Source organism: Heliangelus exortis, chromosome 10, assembly GCF_036169615.1.
Source record: "Heliangelus exortis chromosome 10, bHelExo1.hap1, whole genome shotgun sequence".
Lineage (NCBI taxonomy): Eukaryota > Metazoa > Chordata > Aves > Apodiformes > Trochilidae > Heliangelus > Heliangelus exortis.
This window is the reverse complement of record NC_092431.1, coordinates 21982427-21999942: the sequence shown is the minus strand read 5'-3', so window position 1 is coordinate 21999942 and position 17516 is coordinate 21982427.

The window sequence follows — 17516 nt, the reverse complement described above, 5'->3', positions numbered from 1 at the left end:
GGGAGGTTTGTGCATCCATATGGAACCTGCTTTCCGAGATTTATTCTTCATGAGGTGAAGCAAAGCCAAGAGAAGAATGTTTCTGAGGATCAGGCGAGTTGCTTTGCATTACTTCCCTACCACCAGTGTGTCTCTAACTGTGACAGCTGCAAACAGCACTTGGGGGACAATGAAATCCTTGTTGAACAGTCACCAGTGGTCAGAAATGACAATTTTTACAACTGTGTTCTGACACTCAAAAATGCCAACTGCCTTGTCACAACTGGGTACATCCAGCTCTGTTGAGTAAGTTTGCTCCAAGGGTGTTAGTCAAACCTCTTCAAGAAAAGAATTGCACTGCTTACCTCTGTCTTTCTCCCTTTTATTTTTTTTTTTCAGACTAGTGTCTTCTGTGGGGGTTGGGTTTAAGAGAAGAAAGCCCAAAGGACCCACCTGTGCTGTCTTACTGATTTTTTTTTCCTTTCACAAGCCCTGTCACAGCACTGTTTCAGGTATCTTTAAAGGAAGTCAACAAAACCCACACTCTCATTTTTCAGTCCCACTAACTAATGCTCCTTTTACTAACTAAACTTTGGGAATAACTTCAGGTTGTGGTTCCTTAGGAGGAAGATGTGAGTTTGACCTATGTAGCAGTTCCTATAACTGTTCCTCGTGTGTCTTCAATGGTATTCTAGTTGTCAGGTGTCACCTGGAGAAGGCAGTAAGAATAACAGGCAGTACTTAAAGCAGTAACAATAATAGGTTATTTTCTTGGGTTATAATCTTGTATTATTTGTACTTAATATATATTTGTATGTTTGAGTTAACTTTCAGGTCCTCTGGATGATTGGGGTGACTGCCTTATGTGATGGGAGTGACTGTGACTTCTCTCAGGCAGATTTTGTGGTGTGGAACCATGCAGGACTGCATGAGAGCAAATGAATAGTGAGAAGAAAAAAATAAACTAGCTGACATGCATGCAGTAAACTCTGCAGTATGGAGAGACAAAAGTTACCTTAAATATGCCCTAAGTGGTCAGTGTTTGTCATCTGTTCAGCTTTCTACACTGACCATCTAGAGATACTGCAGTGTGTTGTAAGGGGGGTTGCTAAAGGCTAATGAGATTTCTTGGAATTAGGAGACTCAAGTGCAGATTTCGGTTCTTCAACCAAAAATTTGTCCATGGGTTGTTCAGATTACTTTCTCTGTGTCTGTAGAGTGCCAGGCTGTCAGAGATCCACTACAATGTAGATTATGTAAAATAATACTTAAACATTTTCAAATAGCTTTTAGATCCTCTGAAAATAGAATTCTGGATAAAATGATGTAATTGGGCAGTAAGTTCAGCTGACCTACTAACCTAATTGTATGGGTTGTGGATGGGTTTGAGCAAGCCTGCCATCTGCTTACACCCAGCAGGGTCCTGAAATGTGTCACATAAGGTCTGGCATGAAGGAAAAAGGGAAAATCCAAGCTGGAATTCAGGTCTGGTTTGCTTAGTGCCTTGAAACCTGTGTTGAGATATGAGTTTTGGAAACAAATGGTAAATAAGTTTCCACATTCCCTGCTGGATGTGGGAATTGCCAGGGTGAGAATGAGTTGGGGTGTTTCTCTGAAGACAGCTCTGTTGCACTGCTGCTTGTGTGGATGAGAAGGTTATCTGAGGGGGGAGAAAGCTTAACAAATGAGAAGTACTTGCTCCTGTCTATGGTTCCATATCATAGAGACAGGTGGGAGAGGATTAGCTCCTCTGTCTGTGATAAAGCAAATCTGTTAAGAGGGATTAAAAGGGCTAGATGTAGTGTTTTAATGGACTTATATGAACTAATAGATTTTTGTCCTGGAGGAATGTTCAGGACTCACTGATACTTCTGTATTTCTTGTTCTGCTAAAATTACCTCCAAATTCTAAGGAATCCTGATTAATTGTTGGCTTTCTTCCAGCTAGAGCATTTGTGTCAGTCATGATGGTGCTTCAAAAAGCCTGGAATAAAATTCTGTTCTGCACTCACCTCTGTACTTAGCAGCCTTAACACAGTGCATGGGCTGCACAGGTCTTGTTCCCATTACCCTTTGTCAGTGGGTAAGTTGCTTTTGGGGCAGGTCTTAATCACTTGTACTTCCTGGCTGTGGTTGGTTTTCACCTTTTTTTGACTGATGAAGTAGGCAAGGCACGGCTTGCTGCAATCTGAGAGCCCTTGCAGTGCCTGTCCCTGCCACCAACCAGCACAAAAGCCCAGGCCCTCACCCAGCATTTGCAGGTCCTGTAAATCACTACAAGCTTTGTGATGACCATTTAACTTACCAGTTATATTTTCTGTGCCTCTGTACGTGTGTGTGTGTGTGTGCTTTGAAATCAACTTTGTTTTCTACATAGACAGGGAGCAGTGTGTAGGTGCTGATTTGATCTCACTTCAGCTTGGTTGGGAATATGTACAGATGTGTGTGTTCTGTTAGATACTGGGTTTCATGGCTGTGAAATCCAAGTTCAGTGTCTGCTGAAGGCTGAAGAAAGAATGTGGACTTATTGGCCACCATATCAGAAGCCAACACAGTTGTAATGAAGTGTTATCTCCAGAGTGATTTGTACTGCTCAGGTCATATTTGTGACAAAGAGATGCAGTGGTGTTTTTTCCAGTACAATGCTTGCACCTGCTGCTCCTGGTTCTGGTGAAGGTGTCTTGAGATGAGGTACAGCCTCATTTACTTACTAATACATGCAAGTACAGGACAGATTTCCTGCAGACCAGTCTTATTTCTTAGCTTTAAGTATAGAGGGGTGAAACCCTGGTCTTACTGAATAACTTCAGATTGTAGCTTCAAAAAAGGACAGAATCAGCTATCTTCAGCTTGAAAATGGAATTTATGTGAATTGCTCTTTTTGTTGTTTTTCTTTTATTTATTATTATTTGGGGTGTGTGTGTGCTTTTTGTTGGTTTTTTGTTTGTTTTTTAAGAAAAGAAACATACATTTGTTTTATTCCTTTAAGGAAGGTGTGTGCCATATAGCCCTGCCTCCCCTGCATTGTAAGCACACCCTGTTTTGTAAACCTTTGTATGCATGTACAGTGCTGCAGGTCTGAAAACAAATATCCTACAGGACTTATTGTCAAAAGGCACAAATGTTTGACAGCAGCTCTACCCAAAGGGCTGAACCTCATTGTGTTTGTGCAGCAAGGAGCACAATGGGACCTGCATCCTGCCTGACCCTCCAGGGTCGCTGCTGTGGTATGACTGGTTTTATACCACAGAATATTTCTTCTGAATGAAGTTGATGGATTTACACTGCTGATTAGGTTGGCCAGGAGACAGCTTACTTAGACTGCAAGCTGTTCTGAATGGACTTGATACTGGTGGTAGGGGTTTTTCCTTGTTTTCTTTTTTGTTTTTCTTAACTGCTCATACAGCACGATGTCCAGTGTTCATAAGCGTTTGGATGTTCTTAGGTTATGTGATAAATGTGGTTCCCCACAGTTATATAAATAGCATCAGTACCCTGAACTGAAATTCTGTAACTGATTAACTATTTAATAGATATTTTTAATGAAATTGCCTGTCTTCTGGCACATATTTCAACTTCCAAACCATCTGACTAATCTTCCACTGCTGGGAAGATTCCTCTTCCCCACTTAAACAAGAAGAAAAGCTGAAGTTAACTGACGTGGTCAAGATCCTCCCCAACGCCTCATTTCTCACATGGTGTCCCATTTAATGCCTTTGGATCTGTGCACTTTAACAAAAGGACACCTCAAATCACAAATGAACAAACTATTGGCCTGGAAGGAAAGAGGAAGTGCTGAGGCTTTGTTCCAACTGGGATACTGGTAGATTGTACAGTCCCTTCTGTTAGTATCAAGGTCTCCTGGCTGCCACTGTTCAAAATCCATTTTCAGCAACACTTGTTTCCTATAAAAATGAAGTTTCATTTATTTGATCACTTCATTTGAGAGAAATATTTTACACTTGTTCATTTTTCACATGGCATGCTAAGTTCTTATGGGTGAAATATGCTGTGACTACCTGAGCCATCTGTGCTGGTTCTGCTGGTTTAACAGATTGTTCTGTAGCTTTTCTGAATCGTGGTGAGGATGAGACCATTTAGTCAGGGGCAGTATAGCTGACCCTTGTGATTTTGGCCTAAAGTTCAGATCTAGGCAGGAACTTTGTCAGAGTTTGCCAGTATCTGGTGTTTGGTCTTGAGTTTACTGATCCACAAGAGTATGTGAGGAAATACTGAAAATGTATAAATTCTGCTGCATTAAATAGTCAAAGGGTCTCTTTGGGAGCAAGTGGTAAATGTAGGATGTCCTTCTGGAATCTCCATAGAGATTTTTTTGTATGGGCTTTCAACTCTTGAGCTTTTGAGCCTGTGTGCTCTTGCGTTGTACTGGAAAAGGAGCTCTTGCCATGGTATTTCCAGAGCCATCTATCACTGCTGCCAGGAGCAGATAACATCCTCTGTGACTGGTAATCTGATTGACTCTGCCTGCTGACAACTCTGACACACTGGGTCTGGAATAACTATCTGTTCAGGTGGCAAAAATTGCAGTGCCTCCTTAGCAAATAGCTCAAAGCATTTTGCACTTGGACTCAAATGTTTTTAAGTCAACCGTACCTGATAAAACAGCTCTGAGGAAAATATTCCCCTTTTGCTGCTGGGAAACTGAAGCTGGAGGGATGCGTGGAGTCAGGATGGGAGGCACTGGCACAGCCAGAAGCCTCTGACCAGTGGTGTAGTGCTTTAATAACTGAGTTATTCTTCTGTAGAGAGAGAGGAATGGATGGAAATACCTCTTCGTGCCTGAAACTGAAGCACTATCTGGAGAATATTTGTAAGTTTTATCTCATAACGTGTGTGCATGCAGGCACAGAACCATATGCATCGTAGTCAGTGATGGTGTAGAGGCAATGTGAAAGTCTTAAGGGGAAAAATATGTAATCCCACCTAAGGGACCAATTTAAAATGTTCTTGATGCAGCACACTGTAAGTATAGTATTTAAAATTATTTGAATAAGAAATAAAATGTATTTCAAAGAGGTGTAGCTGTGGTGCTTAGGGTCATAGTTTAGTGGTGGACTTGGCAGTGATGGGTTAACTGTCGGACTTGATCTTAAAGATTTTTTCTAACCAAAATTATTCTATGACCCATCTGTAATGATCAGTTCCACATTTATTAGTTTATGGGATTAATTTTTAAAAAATAATGCTTGAAAATGTCAGTGTCAGCATTCGGATATATGGGAAACTAGGTAGGAGACTAAGTAACTTGTGGGGCTGGAAACTAGAGCGGTATCCTATGGCCTTCTAATTAAAACTCTTTATTTCCAAAGATTTATTCTGTGGGCCTTACTAAATAGATCAGCCTTGGGTTTCTAATGGTGACTACTTGAGGAGGAATGTAGCCTTTGTTACTCTGAATAGTTGGGAGCAGATTACCGGGCTGCCAATTTCCTGTTGCCTTTCAGAGCTGCAATTTGAGCCCTATTTGCTCCTGGCTCTTGCACAATTGAAAACAATGGGTGGCTTCTTTCAGGTTTCACTTCAGAGCTCTTAGAAACTGGGGAAGTGGCAAAAGCCCTACTTTACAGGTAATTAACAATAGATAATGTTTATTCTGCGTTTTTTTTTCCCCTTAAAAAAAAAAAAATGCCGATAAAATTAGAAGTAGACCCCGAGCTCCCAATACAGCACAGCTCAAGTGCCTGGTGGATGCAGTCGCAGACATAACCCCAGCAGGATGCTGATGCTGGGTCAAAAGAATAAATGAAAAAACCAGACCATTGCTGGGTTGGTAGCAATGCTGAAGGCTGAGCAGCAAAGCCCGGTATATGTTTACTGTTGCGAACCTGCTCTTTGATTTAGGGCCCCTTTTTATTGTATCCTCTATCTCCTTTATTAGGTGCAGGCTTCTCATACCTTGTTGACGTTTATGTAGGGTAGTTAAATGTTTCCTTGTGTAAATTAAGCTCTAGGAAGCCACCTGTCCTGTAAAGTTTATCTTAAATACAGAAGCTTGTTTTACCACATAAAGATAGAAGTGTCTGTTGTTCAACCTTATCTTGTTAATGTAGAGGTTTGGACACCTAGGAATTAGATGCAAAAAGCTGCTCTTGCATTGTTTATTGTTATTTACCTAAAAATGGGTTGGGGCAGTAGGAAAATGTCTAAATTGGGATGCTCAAGCCCCTTACAGGTAGCAGGGAAGAGATAAACATCAGTCACCTGCCCTCAGAAACGAGTTTTGGGTCTGCACACTGTAGGCTGTGAGGTAGTATGCTGGCAAGTGTTGAAAAAATATATTGGGAAAAAATAAAAATGGTACTGAACAGAAACCAATTTCTTTCTCCTTCTTACATCTAAAATCTCCCAGCACACTTGGGCAGACTGCTCTGTCAGCCTTGCTTCATAAGGTGGTCTTATGCTGCAGAAAATGATGCCTCCATCATGTTTTCCAGAGGATACAAACTTGCCAAAGCAAATGATGGGCAGAGGAATGCCTGATAACTTTGTTTTGATTTTACATAACCTTTACAATATCCTCCTGCAATGCCTCCTAGGAAAGTAGGTGGTATGCCAAAATCAGAGAATAGTTACGACTTCTAATGATCTCATCCAGTCTCTTTGTTTTGCACAAGACACTTTTGATGGCTTGTGAGACATGACATCAGAGTTTTCAGTTTCTTGCCGGGGGTGTGCTGGAGGGACCTGCAGCATCCCAGAGAGGTGAGCATCCCCCAAAGAGGGCTGAGGGTCCCCCAGAGAGGTGAGCATCCCAGAGAGGGTTGAGGGTCCCCCAGAGAGGTGAGTATCCCCCAGAGGCAAACACAGCCATGGCAGAGTGGAAGGGCTAGAGACACAAGTGTGAGCAATGGCAGCAACAAAAGGCCGGGTGAGTTGGACAAGGTCATGTGAGGATACACCAAAGCCAGAAGGGCAAACGGTTTTTAAAATTCTCCAAGCTGGCTTGAGTCTTGGCTGAGCTGCAAGTGTGAAAGGAGGGCAGCAGAGCCTCAGGTCTTCCTTCCATAGAGACATCTCTCCCTTCTCAGTTGGACAGGAAGCAGTGGTGATTCCTAGTCACAGAATCACAGAACCATCCAGGTTGGAAAGGACCTCTAGACCATCAAATCCAACCCTTGATCAATGACCACCATGGTTCCCAGCCCATGGCACTCAGTGCCCCACTCAGCCTCTTCTTAAAAACCTCCAGGGATGGAGAATCCACCCCCTCCCTGGGCAGCCCATTCCAATGCCTCATTACCCTCTCTGGAAAGGATTTCTTCCCAATGTCCAACCTAACCCTGCCCTGGCAGAGCTGAAGCCCACGGCCTCTTGTCTGACGGATTCCTGCCATGGAGATGCAGTCTCTTGCAGTGTGAGGTGGTGACCCTGGCACTGTCCCAGTGAGGCTGTGGCTGCCCCATCCCTAGAGGTGTTTGAGGCCAGGCCAGCCCTGTGGCCATGGCCAAATTACTCCTCAGCCATTGCCCTCCGTTTGAAGCAGTCCCTGTCCACCGGGGCTGCCACAGGCACGAAAAGGGCGGGAAACTGAGGGCGCAACCGGAACGAAGCGCGTCCCCGCGTCAGGGCCAGAGGAGCCGATCTCTGCAGGTACAGGTACCAAGGGGACATTCTGAGGGGAGATGGCTCTGCTGCCTCTGCTCTCCTGTGCTGGGAATGCAGGGGATGGATGGTCTGTGAGGACAGGGTGGGTGGAGACCATATGGACCCTCTGGGAATTAAAATTGGGCCAGGGTGGCCTGTGGCAATTCTCTCAGGCCAGCGGAGTAGTTTGGGATTCCTTTTTCTGTCCTGCTCTTGAGCACGATGTCAGCATTTCCTCAAGGATAAAAGCTTTTGAATTTGTTCACTGTCAGAATCCAGATCCCCAGGTCTGTGATCTTCTTGGAAGGACTAGCAGGCAGGACTGAGGTGGCTCTGCAGTGTTTGCTCTCTCTGGGACAGCCCCAAGGTTTCCCTGCAGCCATGACTGACACTGCACAGCCTGGTGATACCCATTCCCCTGCTGCTCCTCTGCCTTGCTGCTTGCAGTCACCAACCTGAATCTTTCTTCTTCTTGCCTACCTTGGTCCTTGTCTGATGGTCCTGTGGCATTATTTTTGCCCTTTGTTGCTGCTCCTTCCCATCTGGATGGATGTGGCTCTAGTTCTGTCTCCATTCCGTCCCTTGTGGGGAGGTATTTGGGCTCCCTGTCCCTGCCTGCTCTGGTACCCCGGGTAATGGAGAGCTGGGACTCTCAGGCAGGCTCTTGGTGACATTTCTTGTCTAAAGTCTCAGCTCCATCTTAAGGCAGAATTCACGTGTGCTGATTGTCTCTATGAGCTTCAGCTGGGTCCAGGCACACAGAGGAGATGCTACCTGGCAACGGGAAACAGGTGAAAGCTCTTAGTCATCTGCAATCATCTCCTTAACAAAAGGACTTAACATTGTCAGCTGGTGCATAGCCTAGGGGTTATATTCTTATCTAGACCTAGGCAGGAAACCTTATGATTTACAGCTGAATGTAAGAAACACTGATTGCATACCTAATCTGCATAGTAGATTACTGGGTTATATTTCCCTTAGGCTACAAACCTGAGGGATCCCAAGATGGAGCAGGGTAGGTGTGGGTTGCTGGCTGAGCACGTTGGGATACTGAGAATAGGGAAGACTCATGCTCCAGAAGCTGTAAATTTGGAGTAAAATGAAAAAAAAAAAAATGTTTCTTGGAAGCTGTGAGCAGCCAGAGGCTCCAGGGCAGACTCATTCCTGCAGCACAGGATCCTGCACAGCACCTGCAGGTGCTGGGTCACCACGGCTGAGGAGACACTCAGAGCAGGAGCCTTGGCTTACAGGTAAGGGAGTTAAGTGTTCTTCCTTCTGGTACAGCTCAGAGCCTGTCTGGGTCTTCTTCAGGACCTGGAATCTTAAACCTTGGGTATTATGAGAGGAGAGGTGTGTAATGTGTGCCTTTTGGTGTCCTGCTGCCTCCTGCTCTTTTGGAGGAGCTGTGTTGGAACACGTGGTCTGTGTTGGGTGAGTCTCTGCTGTGGTCCTGGGTGTCCATCCTGCACTTTGGGAAAGTGTGGGTGAGAGAGCTGTCCTGTGCCTAGCTACAGGTTTTTGTTGTGTGGATTACAGTACTTGCTCTCTGCAAAATGTTTGTTTTGATTCCGCCAGAGAGTCCGAACCGAAGTGCTGAGCAAGCAAAGGTTCTTTGCTGGGTGCCTAACAGGAGATGAGCCTTGTCCAGAACAAGGCCTTTGAGTGGCTTTTGTGATACAAATGGCGGGTGTTTAAAACCTTGCCAGCCTGTATGGGCTGGGACTGAGAAGCTGTTTGTTTGAGGGTATTAACTGTCTGATAGCAAGCCTTGCCCTCAGAGAGGTGGCCCCAGGAGCAGGGTAGCTTGGAAATGCCACTTGCAATTAAAACCTGAGTTTTCAAGTGCAGCTCTGCTGTTTGTTCATGCTGAGAAGGGTTTCTTATCTTTCAGAGTCTTCTGGGAGCTGGGCTACACTTAATAGGATGAGATTTCATTTATTTATTTATTTTTATTTCCCCCTTGAACTACAAAGCTGCCCAGTTACCCAAGACAGAGGCTTGCAATTAATGCTAAGTGAAGTAGAAACGAGGATGGCTGCTTACTGTAGGGCTGGTGGGCCATGCTCTGGGCTGGATGAATGCTGGTGTAGCTCCAAGGTAACTGTGGGTCTCCAGGTTTTCAGTCAGGGTACGTGGGAGGAGAGAAGGGGAAGATGAATGTCGTGACTGGAATATGAATATTGTACTGCTGGGGGCCATGGAAGCAACCTCTTGGGGTGGCTTTTTCTTTTTGGGCACTCCAGGAAGGGATAGATTTGTTTCTCTTGAAAGCTCTGTGTTAAGTTCCTCTTGTACGTTGCAGCCTAGGAGTTTGGGGCTGTGATCTTCCTGATGATAACCTCACTATCTACCCTTGTCCTGACACATTTTCTTAGGTATCTCCTTTTCCTTGCAAAGAATTTTGTTGTTCCAGTAAGTGGTTTCACTTTCTTAAGTGTTGAAAGAGGCTGTTAAAGCTGCAGCGTTCTTAACCTGATGCTGACCTGCTTTAAATTTGGGTTTTTTTTCCGCTTTTGGGTTGTTTTGTCACTTGGTTTGCAGAGCAAGCAGACTGCAGTTTCTGTGTATGCTACACAGGTTACATACTTGGAGAAACTGGATGGGATTTTTTGCTAAACTTTTGAGGAAATAGGGAAAGTCCTTTGGTGCTTTTCCAGCACCATCTAGGTGTCTACAAATCCTTAGAGAAAATTGTCTGTGACTGAATAGAAACCTCAATTCAGTAAAAACTGAGAATAGGGCAGTGCTGAGTTTCAAAATAATGTGGACAGGAGGAGTGACGTTAGGGTTTTCCACCCACTTTAGAGCAGCCCAGTTCAACTCTGGTTTTCCTTTGTTGGCTGTGTGTCTCCAAATCATGTCTTGCATTTCCATATCCATTTGATATCTAAACTTTTGTTAAGTCTGGAGCAGAACTATTGGTAGCTTTGCACAGTGCTCTAGCTTTGCAGAGCTGAAGGAAATAAATACTGCAGCTGTCCCAGTCCTTGATTTGACCATTTGGTCAAATTTCTGTTGTAGTGTGGTTTTTCTGTCCTGTAGCAAGGAGGCTGTGGCAGAGGACCTGCTGTGTCATGTTTCTCAGTTTTAACTCTTGTGGGTTTTCTGGTGGTGTTTGTTGTTGTGTGTGTGTTGGTGTTTTGTTTGTTTTGTTAATAAAATGAAACAAAGTCCCTCAAGTGTCAGACTTATTTAGAATTCTTAAGGTTTTCCTCCTGTTCGAAAGTGACCTTATAGCAAATCAGCATAAGGAATATTTTTCTTATCCAGTGTCTTCCTGGATCTTTCTAAAATGTATGTGGTGTTTCACAGCTGCCTTGATTTCTCATGCAGATGAGCCCTGCCAAACGGTTTCCTAATGCACCCTGTTAGGACAAAGGCTCAGTTGTTGTTTTCTGTTGATAAACTGGACATTTAACTGCTTCGTTTCCCCCCTGCTACAGCAGGATTAGTCTCTGGCTATTTGCTCAGGCCCCAATCCTTGGGCTTGCTGGGACAATTGCTCAAGAGGTTCAGATTTAGAAACCAATGAATGTCAAGCTGAGCCTCTGAACTGAACTTTCTTTGAGATGAGCCAGAGTGACCTGCAGTGAGCTGTAAAGAGGAGTGCAATGACCCCCCTCCCCTTCCCTTTCCCAAAGGAAAAATATTTCCCAGAGCACTGGGAACCCTCCTGACTTCCTCTCCTGTGAATTCTGGATTAGTGTGATTTGCATGCTTAAAGTTAATTCACTGGTGAACGGAGGAGGTGTCTGGGAGCTTGAATAGATTCAGCTCCTCACCGCCGAGTGCCAAGAGCCTCCGGTGAAACCACAGAGCCAGGGAAAGTGAGGACATGTAGGACAACTGCAGGGAGGAGGGATCCGACCATTTGTACTGAAGTGTTTGCAATTCTGCCCTCCCACAGGCCATGGCAACTGGACTGAATGTAATCTGCCTCTTTTATTTTCTTGCTTTCATTCAAATGAGGCCATATAACAAGTGGAGAGTGAGAAGAAGGGGGAGAATGCATGAAGTATGCACAATAAAGGTGATACCTCTGAAAATGCTGTTTGCTGCTTACAAATGTGACCAAACTCAGTGTATTGGATGGGCTGGGAATCTGAGTGTGCTCTGTCCCTGGGAGGCTTCTTCTGAAGACATCTCTAAAAACATCCCCCCCCCCCCCATCTTGTTATCCATGGGCCTTCCTCCCTGATAAGAGCCATCGATCATGACCACATTAAAACATGGGCTGCCTCGCAGCTACCATTTGATAAGATGCATCCTCCCATCGGGAAAGTTCCCTTTTCCAATTTCTTGGTGCCTGGGAAAGCTGCTTTTAAATGGGGGGTGGGGGTGAGGGAGGGAGGGGAAGATAGAGGAAAAAAAAAGGGAAAAAAAAAAAGTTTGAATCATTGCATGGAGTCACTGGCCCCGCTGAGGGGGCTTTCTCTCTCTTCTGAAGAACAGACCACGCACAAAGCCAGATGGTTCCCGTCTGCTGCCTTTATTCAATGCACTTCCTCCCACAGACGGGAGCCCTTTTGCCCTTCTTCCACCCCCCTCTTTCAAACATCCACCACTGGGCCTTTCTGTTCTGCGGCTGGAAATAATCTTTTATTGCCCAGTTGTTCGGAAGTGACCTTTTGCCCTTGATTAGATAGCACCAGGCTCTATCACCGGATTGCTTTTGAGCTGGCAGTTGCTTTTTTGTGTTTGCTGAGCCGGTGTCAGGCAGAACAATGCAAGGCTTTGCAGATTTCCAGCCCGGGTAAGGCCTGGTGCGGGGTGGTGGGGGGTAGGGAGGAATGAGGTTGTCTAAAGCAACCTTGCGGACCATGATTAATTACATGAAAACATTTCCTTTAATAAACTGCAAAACAAATCGTGTTTTGGTTTGGTTTTTATATTCATCTGCTGCGCTGGGGCAAACTGTTGTGTGCTCCTTTCCAAGCCACAGGCTGCTCCTTGATGCTGAGGAGCAAAATTCCTCCGTGTTACTCTTCCACAGGGTTTTCATGCCTGGGTGTGCAGGCAGGTGAGCCAAAACCTGCCCCAAAGCCCCTCCAGCTGGTGCTGAGCTTTGCCTTGCTGTGTTTCAGTGATAGGGTGGCCAGGAGAATTATTTCTGAGGAGATGCTCTTGGGCCCTGGAGGAAATGGCTAATGCCTCCCTTTTCCCAAATGGCAGCTTTGATGGTTTCAGGAAGAGGAGGCTTTCCAGTTACCTGCAGACAGAAAACAGGCAGTGTTTAATGAAGGTTAAGGAAATTATGTCAAACACAGTAAGAAGAAAGATAGGATTTTCTAGAGAAATGTTAAGATCGTGCATTGTACCTCTCTTGGCATGTTGACTGAGTGCTCTTATATTCTTTTCTGTTAAACCTAAAATGTACTTCATCTATCTGGGGACATTGGAATCTCCTAAATAAATGGATAAAATATCCTTGAGCTTTAGCCTAAAACCAAACCAAACAAACCACAAATGCACCTTTCCCCTCCAGCTTGATCTGGACTGACTTAGAAATAGCAGGAGAGAAGCTGTTACTCTGTAGGTTATTCAATGATCTAAAAGCTATAATCAGGGAAGCTGGATTGGGTTCAGAGGTTCCTTTTCAGTAGCAGCCTTAAAGCCATGCAAATCACTGGCTGTTTTAGTTGGGTTTTTTGTCCATCCCTTCCCAGAAGGATGTGTTGAAATGAGGCTGTAGCACTTGGTGTATGCATGTGTGAACTTTTCCCCAGTCCTGCTGAAATAATTGGAAGTTTTGGAATTTAGATCCTAAAGAAGGACTACATTACATGACTCTATGGCTACATAGGGATCTAAGTTCCTGCCATGATTCTTTTTAACTCCGAACTGTCTGTATGGAGGAGCTGGTGTCTGGCATGTGGCAAGGAGAAATTCTGTAGTATTCCTCTTGAGTTTCCTGAAGCAAACCTGAAAAGACCAGGCCTAGAAAATTTTGGAGTGCTCTCAGGGCAATCTGCAAGCCTACTGGTTTTACCACCCTTAGATGTTGTAGGACTTCTCCATGAGGAAAAGTTTACTTATGATTTGTAATGAATTCCATACATTTTCCCTTGCACGCCTATTTTATCCATTAGAATGTGACCTTTGGACAGCAAGAATCATTGAAATATTTGTATAGATTTAGTTTCACTGCCTGGGACATTTGTCAGGGGGTAGTTTGAGTGGAGCTGAGATGCAGAGGTTGTATCACTTGTAGGCTTTAAGGGTACAAGGAACTGTTCAATTAGCACAGGCTGTAGCTGTTTGAGTAACATTCATTCTGTCCATGCTGTTCCCATATTTTTTGGCTGTAATGAGAGTAATAATTGCTTCTCTCTCTTCTCTATGCCCAAGTTATTTACATTATAAGGAATTTAAATCTTGAAATATTTTAATTTGGAAGGAACCTCAAAGCAGCAGTTTATCTAAATTGCTTTTACATAGCTTCTAATTTCTGTGAGTTCAGGATACTTTTAAAATGAGATTTGAAGAACAGCTATAGGAAAATTCATGCTAGGAAATGTCTTTTAATTCTTTCCACATGCCATATCTCTTGTGGGTTCATTAGGGGCAGTATGAGAGTTAGGTTTGAAAGAAGTTGATAGAAGAGGAAACTTCAGAGTATCTCATGACTTTTTATCAAATGGGAAAAAAAAAAGCAATAGTATATGAATCAAAATAGTCTGTCTAGTTCTCCTCAGCCTGTGGAGCAGCCCCTGGGTGTGTGATGTGAGGCCATTTCCACTGACTGGTGTTTTGGCCACTGTTGGCTGATAAGATGCCCAGGACTCTTAAGTCATGTTATTTTCAGCTGTCTATGCATGTTTTCAGATTTTTTTCCACAGATAGTGACAACTTCTTACCCACTGACTACATCTTGTAGGCTGCTGGGCACACGAAGGACCTTAAATGTCTGTCAGCACTTCTGGGTGCAGTGTGGAGGTGGGTGGGCTTTCATCTGACCTGTCTGACTCAGCTTCTCCTTTAGCCTCACAGAGGAAGTCATGCTCTATCCCACGTCAACAGGTGGTGATTACATGTCTTAATTTAAGGGTTATATCCTCAAAGTATAAACAAAGGTTTATATCCTTCCTAAACTAATTCCTACTTTGCCAGAAGCTGGGGATAGTTTGTGCCTGATAGTGCCGAGGGGCCACCTGAGCTTTGGTTTGGTGTCACACTTAGCACATGCTTCCTGACTTGCCGCAGTTTTGGTGCAGGTTTTGCCTTGTCCAGCTGGTGGTGAGTTGTTTTTACTGTGTGCTGGGTGGCTCAGGAAAGCTTCAAGCTGCAGGTTCCTCTGGGACTGAGGGTTGATCTTCCCATCCTCTGGGTTTCTGGTCAGGGTCGAGCTGCTCTTCCTCCGTACCTAGAGAGGGCACCCAGGAAATCTCTTGTGCTCAGGTGGGAATTGCTCTGCTTGGAATGCAAATCCTTGGCTTGGTCCTATTAAGTTCAAGCCCCCTTTTGGCTCATGACATGTTGGTAATTTAGGCACAGCCCTAACGCCACCGGAGTGTCACCAGTTAGCAGCAGCCACATCATCAAGAGTTTAGGGGTGTGCGGTGGGAGATGGGAAATGAGTTAATTTTCTATATTTCTAACTCGTTCCTTTCTTCTCCAGCACTATTTGCCTGGGAAAACAATGATTCCCTTTCAGCCTTTTCTTCCCTTTCATAGAACTGGGATTTAGTCAATGGGACTATTTACATGCAAAACTTGAAGCATATGCGAAAGTGCTTGGGAGGATTGCAGCCTTTTACTGTTTCCAAAGCATCACTGTTTTCCGGTTTCAGACGCACTTGTCATTTTAAAACTTGTAATAAACAAAATTAAGTCGTTGCGGGCAGGTAATTAGTCTTAAGAAAAATAAACAAACGTTAAGAAGTTTAAGGAATGCCCCACCCCCAGCTGGGGAAAAGGAGGCACTGCCCTTTGGAAGGATGTTGAAGTGCAGGAGTTATGTATTGAAATACAACAGATGATGGCAGTGGGGCGAAAGCTGCTCTTAGTTACACTGGAAGTAAAACTTTGAATAAGACCTCTGACAGTGTTGGGTTTTCTTATTTGGTATTTAGCTTTGGCTGATTTTCTTGCCCACACTGGGAGACTCCTGCAGCTATCAGGAGTGGTTCTCACAGTTTGCTTTGTAAAATAATGATGAAAGCACAATGACAAAAAAAATTGACCCCTCTGCTCTCATTCAGCCTATTACCTTTGATTTTCTTCATGTAGATTAACCAAGGCACTTATGTTCTACCTAACTTTGTGAATACAGAAGCCAACTGAGACAGGAAACTTGCTTATCAAGATACCTTGTAGGAAGGGTGGTAATGGTGAGCTGACACCAGGATTTCTGGAAGCAAGGAGGTGTCTGTCACTTGGTGCCTTTGTTAAGGCTCCTTGAGGTGGGAAAAGCTTTGTTGTAGCAGAACTATTTTCCACGTAATCTTCATCTTGTAAGTATCCTACTTGAATTGCACGGGGGTCTGTTCCAAAAATCCATGCTTTCCCTGGGTGTTCAGCCAGGATCTTAGTGTGTAAAAATTCAAGCCTGAAGTAGGGCATAAAAATCACTGGATTCACAGATGGCAAAAGAGGGCTTCTATCTCAGGTTCTTCATCTGCCTCCATCACCTCCTGCCCCTGCTGCAGTGACCCAAACCATTCAAAATCAAGCCAAGAAATCTCTATGCTCCTTACTATGAGCAAGGGCTCTATGGCCTGTTCCTTGTACAGCACTGAGAGCTTTTGGAAAGCCAAACACATAAAAACCCTCTTGAAATTAACCTATTTAAAATGCTAGCAGATAAGAGGAATACAACAGGATTGTGCTCCTTTGCCTGGCTAATGTTTCCATGTAGTCAGGCCTCAGTGTTATTGCCTTTATGAGATTTGCATAGATCAGTCATCACATTTTATCGTTTTCTTTATCTAAAAGCATGGCTATTAGATTTGTGTGAAAAAATGCCATGAGTATCAGGGGTGGATTTGCATTAGAATTTCCAGTGGAAATGTCAAGTGTGACCTTTCCCTTGTCTGGGTGGCTAATCCCATTTGAAATTCCTGCCATGCTCCTCTGGAGGGTCAGTGCACTTGTGAACTGAAGCATGGCACCTGCTGCAGCCTGAGGACCTGGGCTGCTGCTCTGCCTCACTGCCCTGGCCTTCCCTGCCATCTGCTACTCCCCAGCCAGGGGACTAGAATGCTTTGTGAGGATTTCTGTTTATCTTGGCATGTTGGTTTTGGAGGTTTTAAAGAACATCCGGGAAGAGGCAACAGACAGATTAATAGTGACTGCTTGCTTTTGAAGTAGAGGAATAGTGATTAGGAAATTTTAGGGAAGAAAAACAGACTTCTTCCCATCTTCCTACACAAAAAAGCACGAATAAAGACGTGTGTCAGTTCATAATGGCTCTTGGATTATTGGATAAGAGATCCACCTTTTATGATGAGTGACTTGGAGCCTTCCCTTGTGGCAAATCAATCTGGCTGCTCTAAACAGGTGCAGATGCATTGGCAGGATGTATCCAGATGTTCCTTAAAGACAGTGCTAAAATGAATCAGCCCTAGTTTGCCACTACGTGGGTCTGTTGACAGCTTTCCATTACAGGCAATGTTTTTTGGTAACAAAAGGAAACTTGCTCTTGGATTATAATGTCTGTTTCTATCATAGTAGCTTTTTAATCCCACTGTATGTTGAGGGGATTTGTAAGGAAATTTTCCTGCAACCTATGAGAGAGTAACTTTTATAACCTTGCCTATCTCTAATTACATTCTATTATTTTTAGATGTTGGTTTATTTAAATATTTACTTTGGGAAATAACTATCAGAGATTAAGTTCTTGGTTCCTGTAGTAATGTGGATACTATCAGTTTATGGCTCCTTTCTGAACCAGCCCTCAGTCAAATAATTTTCTATCAGACTGGGGCTGTATTG